General features: G+C 32.9%; 2 non-coding genes across 2 annotated transcripts; both read left to right on the top strand.

Moving 5' to 3' along the window:
- The first annotated feature begins 2,907 nt into the window (after nt 1-2,907).
- On the top strand, nt 2,908-2,981 carry Trnan-guu. The gene has a single exon. It is a non-coding gene; the product is annotated as a tRNA-Asn (tRNA).
- Nucleotides 2,982-5,339: 2,358 nt separating this feature from the next.
- Trnay-gua lies at nt 5,340-5,428 on the top strand. The gene is given in 2 exon segments: nt 5,340-5,376; nt 5,393-5,428. It is a non-coding gene; the product is annotated as a tRNA-Tyr (tRNA).
- Nucleotides 5,429-9,631: the final 4,203 nt, after the last annotated feature.

The following is a 9,631-nucleotide window of genomic DNA, read 5'->3' as shown; positions in this document are numbered from 1 at the left end:
ATTTGGGTTTTTCTGCTTAGTATCAGCCCGGAATCTGGACTTTGTGCGCGATATAGCGATAGACTCGCTTCCTATCACATCATGGGATGGAACACACTTAGCTAAAAGTGGGTGGCCTGATTGTGCCTCTGCATACCTCTTCGGGAATAAATGCGTGATGTTGTTTGTATATGTAAAATATAATTATCATTAGAACGATTTGCATTTATACGTACTGGCACCTATATGTTATATCAGGTTTCTTTTCGGAAAATTTCACCTTCCACCACAGATAAGCTACATTTCCCTATAACTCCAAGCTACATTGTCCTGCATAGCAACAAGTTACAAGGCCAGGTAGGATGTAGAGCAGGTCGTGAAATACCGAAGCTTGCCATTACGAACCAAGCCCTTCTGACCTATGCTACTGCCTGATCATAATGATTATATTATAAGGTTGCGTAAATTCCGAAATCAACCCAGTTTGTAAAAACACATGAAGACATTTTAGTATAACTGTATGGCTATATGAATAAGTTGGTCTGTTAAAACGTTGCTCGTTATTAAAAGATGAATATTAAATTTCTGCCTTGGCGTAGTTGTACTGGTGCTCAGGACATCAGCGCTCTGAGGTCCTGTGTTCGAGTCCCGGGTCGGGCAGTGATATTTGGGTTTTTCTGCTCAGTATGCGGAGTCTGGAATTTGCGCCCGATATGGCGATAGGCTCGCATCTCATCTCATATCATTTAATGGGACGGAACACACTTGACTAAAAGTGGGTGTCCTGGTTGCGCCTTTGCATACTTCGGGGATAAATGCGTGATACCACAGGTTGTCACTCCGAAGAATAGATTAGTTTCCATATGTGACGCTTAATGTTCCCTGACTAGACGAAATTATTAAGCCATGTATTAATAACACGCGTTAAATACCCGAACTGCGACTCACGCGGCATCCGCGCACATTTTTGTCAGAGGAGGTTTGTTTCATTTTAATTTGGCGCGTAAAGTAACTTATCCCAACTCCCTACAGTATATACAGAAAAGTACCGTCTTGAGGCGGAGCGTTTGCCGGACACAGCGCGCTCTGGACAAAAATCATAGTAGTCCATTGAAATGTTACATTTTGCCCTTGCGTTTTTAGAGACGCAATTTTATTTTATTGTCAGCACGAACATAGCGCGCGTAACAGCCGCGCGTAATCAAAACTAGGTTTTAGATTTTAGTTCAGTATCTAAATATTTTACATGAGTCATGATTTTAATAACTTTATGTAATTAATATTTATAAGTTATTAAAATATTGCATTATAATTATCCATGAGGGTCGAGTTGTATTTAGAAGATAGATCGTTGCATAAAATGTATTTAAATCATCTATATACGAGTATATTATAAAACAAAGTCTCCTTTTCTGTCTGTGTGTATGTTATCGATTCACTCAAAATCTATTGAACGGAGTTTTATGAAATTTGGTATGGAGATAGTTTAAGCCTCTGGGAAGGTTATAGGGTACTTTCTATCCCGGGAAAATATATTATAGCGGGACTTTAATCCCGGAAAACTCCATCACGCGGGTAAAGCCGCGAGCAAAATTTCTATATAATAGGTACATTGATACGATATGCACTGAATACTAATTTATTATGATTTTATGACGTTATTTGGTATATTATTCCAATTAATTCTCTACTTGATTCCGGAAAACTTATATACTTTTGACATTTTTTAAAGTTCAATAACTATCGAATATTTACGTGTTTAGAATTATCTTAAAATGTGATTAATCTATGATTTATATATAAATATGAATTATTCAGATTTTTTTAATTACAATTATATTTTAAGAAACGATATATATACGTTATACGTTTAGTTTTAAACTATAAATATCGTAGTCGTGGTCTGCTTCGGTGGCGAATTTGTATTGTGTGCTACTACACTGAGTTCTCGGGTTTAAATCCCCGGCTGGGCATTTCTCCTCTAGCAGCCTGGAGTCTGGAATTTGTGCCCAATATAGCGATAGGCTCGGTTTCTATCATATTATGGGATGAAACACACAGGCGAAAGGTGTAGTTAATCAGGGACATAACTTCTAATAGAGGTGCTCATTATCAAAATTTCTTTGGGGTCCGTTTAATGCTACCTAAACTTTTTGTCTCTCACATAAGATAAATGTAAGAATTGGCTAAGAGGGGCCCCTAAACCTCGGGAGGAGGCGAGGGGGGGGGGGTGAGACGTCTTGATACTAATACTTATATAAAACTGAAGAATTTGTTTGCCTGAACGCGATAGTATCAGTAACTACTAAACTGATTTTGATTTTTTATCATTAATAGGAAGCTATATTACTCATGAGTGCTATAAGCTATTTTTTATCTTATGAAAATACCAAGCGCGATTTTTATCCCGGAAAAACTATTTGACGTAGGCGGAACCGCGAACATTATTACTGCAGTGTTAACTACACCAGTAGCTTTAATGTTTGAACCAATATTAATATTAAAACACATGACCTGTTTAAAGGTACTTATTGTAATTATAATGAAAATCAGTCTTGGAATTAAAGTATTTATTTTAATTGGTTTATAGAAAGGTGAACAAATTGGGGTGACATTGGCTATATCTTTACGTACTACTTAACCAGTATTAGTGTTACTTTTACCTGTAGTAGGTATAGTAAATACACGTAACACAGTCGCAAAGGCCATACCGTAAGGTCGAAAATCATTTATCAATATATTTTATTGAAAAATAATGTTCTATAATAATTTATGAATATTTATTATTTGTCCAATTTATTTTTCGTTCTTCCGGATGTTTCATAGTTATATTTATTTATGAATATTTATTATTTGTTTAAATTATTTATTTTGTCACAAAAAAATGATTTTATAACCCTATTGTTAATTTCAACTCGCTGCTCATCTGCCTCCGTGGCGCAATTGGCTAGCGCGTTCGGCTGTTAACCGAAAGGTTGGTGGTTCGAGCCCACCCGGGGGCGTATCTATTTTTGGATAATTTGTATTTTATTTTCTCTTTTGTCAAAACTTAAAGAAGATTCAGTTAATTTAAATATCGTACGCATATTTTGTTTTATCTATCAGCCAGTTGTTGAGATTTAGTACATCGTTTTGCCGCTAGATGGCACTTTTTATATAAATTGTTATGATAGAATTTGAAAAAACTATTTATTTATGATATTTATATTAATACTAGCTTTTGCCCGCGGCTCCGCCCGCGTTATAAAGTTTTTCGGGCTAAAGTTTTCCGTTATAAAAGTCACGCTATATATTTTCCCGGGAGCCTATGTTCTTCCTAAGGTCTCAAACTGTCTCCATACCAAATTTTATCCTAATACGTTGGGTAGTTTTTGAGTTTAACACGTTCAGGCAGACCGATGCAGCGGGGACTTTGTTTTATGATATATTTTTGTAGAACTTTTTAAGAGGAACAATCCCGTCATACATTATTGTTGCATAACTTTAACCGTTTACGCAGCGCACGCAACAGAAGCTCTCAAAACTAATAAATTGTCCCCGTTTTTGCATCATGTTTCATTACTGCTCCGCTCCTATTGGTCATAGCGTGACGATATATAACCTATAGCACTCCAGGAACAAAGGGCTATCCAACACAAAAATATTTTTCAGTTCGAACCGGTAGTTCCTGAGATTAGCGATTACTGCTCCGCTCCTATTGGGCATAGCGTGATGATATATATAGCCTATATCATAACAGGAACAAAGGGATAACACACACAAACAGAATTAGTCAGTTCAAACTCCTAGTTTCTGAGATTAGGCATTACTGCTCTGCTCCTATTGGTCATAGCGTGATGATATATAGCCTATAGCACTTCACGAACAAAAGGCTATCCAATACAAAATATTTTTTTTAGTTCGAACCGGTAGTTCCTGAGATTAGCCATTACTGCTCCGCTCCTATTGGGTATAGCGTGATGATATATAGCCTATAGCACTCCACGAACAAAGGGCTAACCAACGCAAAAAGAATTTTTCAGTTCGGACCGGTAGTTCCTGAGATTAGGTATTACTGCTCCGCTCCTATTGGGTATAGCGTGATGATATATAGCCTATAGCACTCCACGAACATAGGGCTATCCAACGCAAAAAGAATTTTTCAGTTTGGACCGGTAGTTCCTGAGATTAGCGCGTTCAAACAAACAAACAAACAAACAAACAAACAAACAAACAAACAAACAAACAAACAAACAAACAAACTCTTCAGCTTTATATAATAGTATAGATTTATTTTTATTTGTATTAAGATGGCATAAAAAAATTATAAAATGTTTCTATCATTCTTTTAAAGGTTTTCTTTTAATGTAAACTAAACTCAGTAAAATTAGTAGAGTTAATTTTTTTTCTAACAAATCACTAATTTTTATGAGTGGAAGGCACAAATTACAAAATCATATCTTGGCATCGCCTATATATGTAAAATTTAATAGAAAATATTTGTCTATGAAGGAAACTAAATCTCTTTTATTTTATTTAAGGGAAGAAAAAATTTTTTTTGCTAAAAACACAAAATCGTATATAGGCGATTTGATTTTGTTCGGTTACTCATGTGGGTAACTACACATTACTTTATCTACGCCATTATCCTTTACCCTCTGAATACATTACATGATGGACTACTGCCGAGTAGCTTCATAATATAGCCAACAAAAATGTAAGTACGAACATTTAATCTTATCTCAAGTTCGATAATATTTTATTTGATAGAAGTTCGAATAATGTTTTGACCTAAATTATTAATCTGGAGACTAAAATATCTTAACTCAAACATTCAAAGAGCCAGAGTAGAATATGGATTGAAAACTAATAAAATAAATAAAGAAATCATGATTTTACAATGTAGTTCGTTGTAGGATATATACCGCCTGGATAGAGACCATGTATACAAGGTGTAAATCCCGCCATAGTGTCCCACGTAAGTGTGTTGCGTTCCGGGATCAGCCTGTGTAAATCAAAGGGGCCGGCATAATTGTGTCGACTGCCGAGGGAGTCATCTCTCATATATAATGACTATCTGAACCCCACACTGCATTCCATCAGACGAAACGAATTCGCTTCGCTATTGAGTTATAAAAATATAATAAAAAAAAAATCGACTAAAATATTGTAATAGTAATGTTAAATCACATTTTTATTAGTAAAATTTTAATAAAGCACTTTTTTAATGAAATGATTTATTGATTAATATAGAAATCTTTCGTAACGAATTATTATACTCATTATTTTAATGGTTTCGTAATATTGATAATAAAAATAATTAAATTATTATTTACTTTAATACTAAAATCTATACGTATATTTCGCCATGCCACCCACAACCTTCGATAGCTCAGTTGGTAGAGCGGTGGACTGTAGAGGTATATCAATGGCTATCCATAGGTCGCTGGTTCAAATCCGGCTCGAAGGATTCTTTTTTGTTTTTTATTTTTCATTATTCAATCATAGTGAAAGTTAATATTTTTATTAAACTTGATACCCTCGACCGAATTCGGCATCCGTCGAAACAGATTGTGACGGATATCGGTCGTTTTAACCATTTTAAAATTCTTGATTCATATTTTTTTTATTTATATTAAGATTTATGTGAAAGTAAAGGTTGAATGTTAAATAATTCAGTGAATTAGTTGTGTTCACGTGTATATAACACCTGCATCTATCTATATATAAAAATCAATACCTATTTTCGTTAGTTCGTCACTTGAGAAGTTAACCGATTTCAATCATCCTTCCTTTAAATGTTTTCTTATATTTTGTAGATTCGTACGGAAAGAATAATGAAAAATGGAAAATTTAAGAAATTCGACGCGTTTCGTCAGCTCGCTCGTGATTGATGTGAATTAAGTAAAAACTGTTGTTTTATTTTTAATAAATATTTTTCCGAAACAGTTGGGCCAATTTTGATGAAATTGATTACATCCGAAAAAACTTTTTATTTTAATTCTAAACATATTCATCATTATACTAGAATACCGGAATGGTTGGCGCTCACATGGGGAGACCTACCCTCAGCAGTGCTGGGGGCAGCCTGATTGAGATATTGAGTAAAAAATCCAATAATACTACCTGACGTGGTGATCGAACCCGGGACCTCAGCACTGCATACCTATTGTAATAGGTACCACCATTGACACATATTCTATAGACACGAACGTTCATATAAACTATTTGTTTAAAATCTGAACTAAAATGGTAACTAAAACGTTATTGTTATAATCTATTTATTCACTTGAACAACAAATAATGATACTTATTAGATTAATAATTTTATTCAAATCCAGGTTTACACTTAGACTCGAGTTCTTATATAATGAGCGCCACTCCGTAAAGAACCATAAGCTGTGAATATTGACCACACTAAAGTTAGTTTGAATGGATTGCAGTTCAATTCAGTTGAACACAGTGAAAGTGAGGCACGCCAAATCTAGTACGTAGTACATATATTATTTCGATGGGCACCATTGACTTTACTGAGCACATAAACTCAATAATAGTTTAAGTTAAAAGAAAAGAGGCGAGTTATTTATCGCGTCGTTGAAACTATAACGTAGTATAGTGTCTCGTGCAGTTTAGTAATCCACCTTGAATATAATCCATTCCTTTCTAATATAGTTTGCATACACGTGAGAACTTTGACAATCTAATAATGTCCCACGTGCTATCATAAACAATGTTTAAAGTAAATGATTGGTGGTGTCAGTGGTACCGCTTGAGGTCTTGGATTTGAATCCAGGGTCAGTGTAGTTGGGCTTTTCTGCTCAGTGTCGTGGAGTCTGGAATTTCAGCCTGATATGGCGATAGGCTCGCTCCGTATCACATCATGGGTTTAACCACATGGGGAAAAGTTGGTGTTTCTGTTGTACCACTGCTTTATCTTCGGGGATGAAGGGGTAGTATTTTTATTTGTTTTAAAAGAAACGAACAAGCGGGTCAGTTTGACGAGTGATGTTCGATGACCGTAAATATTTTGCGCCAAAAGAATGATGAATACGCTACACCGTCCTTAAAGGTATGGATATTATGGAATAGGATTGTTTAAATATCTGTCATATAAAATCTATGTTATACTTGCTTACTGTATACTTTAACTAACCGCGAAATCTTTAAGAAACAAGTCCGTGACGTTGGTTTTTTATGACGTCTTCAGTGAGTGCCATAAGTCATCAAATGCTAACTAGTTTTAGGTTCTTGTACTTATAATCTATATATTAAAACGTAAAGAAAATCTTTATACCCCTTTTTAAACATTAAACTTCAAATCAAGAAGGAGTAAAAAATACAATATTTATGTATAATATCGTCGCTGTAGGTGGAGAACTAAATAACTCAAAATTCCTAGTTTCGAGATAAACGCGATTAACTGTTTTTTTTTGTTATTTTTAAGCATTACTAAAAAAACTATAAATAATTTTAATGTCGGTATTTTTTTATATCTTGGGTATTATTATCTATTATATTATGTATTAACAAAAAAAACTCTGACCTGAAGAATAAAAATATAAAAAATAAAAACTTCTTATTTAATTCTGCCACAACGATTTGTAAGTTTGCTGAAATAAACTAAATAACTCGTATAGTTATTTAGTTTTGCTACACTAGAAACCATATGGTAAAGTAATTATAAGGTTAAATAATTACAATTATAGAGTTTATTAAAGTGAATATCATTAGGATTTTCAATGTCTAAATTAAACAAATCAAGTTGTTTAGTTCTTCTACACACTTGATTAATTTTGTTTACAAACAATAGACTCGAGGAAAAATTAAACAACTCATTTTATTTAATTTCTTCACTATTGAACAGATTATAAGTCGCAGTTTATTGATTTTATTATTTAATTATTTACTTTTTCTACAACAAAATATATATTATTTGAATATATTTATTTCTCCACTTTTAACATAAAAAAAGCTATAATTTCGAAACGGGATAAGATAATGAAATGCTTGTTAGGCCAAAATATGCGCTATGTTTTGGGCAACACAAAAGTGATGAAAGTCCAAAATGGCCAAAATCCGGAGTTATTTAGTTCTCCACCTACAACGACGATATGATGTGTTACAAGTATTCGACGGTAGAATTTAGATGACTACTTATAAATCCTCTTAATATTTATAAGATTAATATATTTTTATTTGGGTTCCGATTTATTTATATTAAAAATCGTTTAATTAGATTGCCAAAATGATTCAATTAACCATTAATCGAAAAATTCCATCATAATAAAGTACAAATTGCTGTAAAATTCAATACAAAATCTCAGTCAGCAATAAACTTGTAATCATTAATTCATAGTTCTGTATGCTTAATACGCTCAGACAGCTGAGGATATGATTAATGACAATATTAATAATTTCCAGATAAGCAATAGATGATGTAGAAGTTTTTTGCTGATAGAATTCAATTCTTGAGTCATTTAGTAGAAAGGACGAAGGAAACAATATTCGAATTAAAATGAAGGTATTGTGTGTGTACTGTACATTCAAAATTCCTATATAGAATTTCTAAGGTATGCAGGTTACTCCATGATGTTTTCCTTCGCCGTTAAAGCAGGCGATAATTCAAGAATACAGATATAATTTTAGAAAATTTAGGAGTGTGTCCTTGGGTTTTGAACCCGCGGACATTTGTCTCAACAATCCGCTACACACCCAACTAGGCTATCGCCGCTTATACCATCGCGCGATAATTATTGTCCATGACTATTCATTGTCTATAATTAAAGGCCTTAACTGAGTGAGCTGCCATCTGCTTTTGATGGCAATAAAAATCAATAGATTTTGGTATGGCTAAGGAGTATATAATAATAATGTCTAATACGGCCCTCTGTGTTGCAATAAAAAGCAATAGTTGTTTTTCTTTTTTTATTGCTTTAAATATACTGTACAGAATATATAATAGTAATGCCTGACACAGCCCACTGTGTGGCCTCATCATTACGGCAAGCCTGTCGGAATTATTTCTAGCTACAATGTAATTACCTTCTTCAGAGAATATTATATTAGATTAACAATAATGGGAAGTTAGAGTCATAAGCGTAGTATTAATACTGATAGTTAATATGAAGTAGCTAGAATTATATTGCATAAGGAATTCTTCCTGTGTCAACGTAATATGCTTCAGTGGTGTAGGTGTACGAGTATAGGCTCGTACACCTAATTAAATTTTTAATTAAATGTTTAAATTTATAATTTAAACATCATATTATTAAAAAAAAACTAGTTGTAAATGTTTAATTGTGCGTGTTTATGTTAAAAATTGCTATTCTCTGTATTATTAATTAATTTATAATTTATATTGGCCAAAGAAGAATTATTATTATTATTTAAATTGTTGTAAATTTCTGTTTTTAATTTTAATAATTTTAGAGATTTTATAATTTTTATATATTTTTTATAGTTCTTACTTAATTCTAAAATATGTCATGTTTAAACTACTTATTTTTTTTTGTTCGATACGTTTATGTCTTTCTTTCTTTTTATTTTCTTAAATACTTAATGCATGCTGTGTCTCCTTAGATGTAAGATGCACATTGTTTTATACCATATTTTATTTTTATGTTAAGCGGTAATTGATTTATGTGTTATCTTTTTTGGAGAACTTATAATAAAT

This window comes from Manduca sexta, chromosome 7, assembly GCF_014839805.1.
Source record: "Manduca sexta isolate Smith_Timp_Sample1 chromosome 7, JHU_Msex_v1.0, whole genome shotgun sequence".
NCBI classification, from domain to species: domain Eukaryota; kingdom Metazoa; phylum Arthropoda; class Insecta; order Lepidoptera; family Sphingidae; genus Manduca; species Manduca sexta.
The sequence above is the reverse complement of the archived record's forward strand: the minus strand, read 5'-3'. Positions and strand labels throughout refer to the sequence as shown.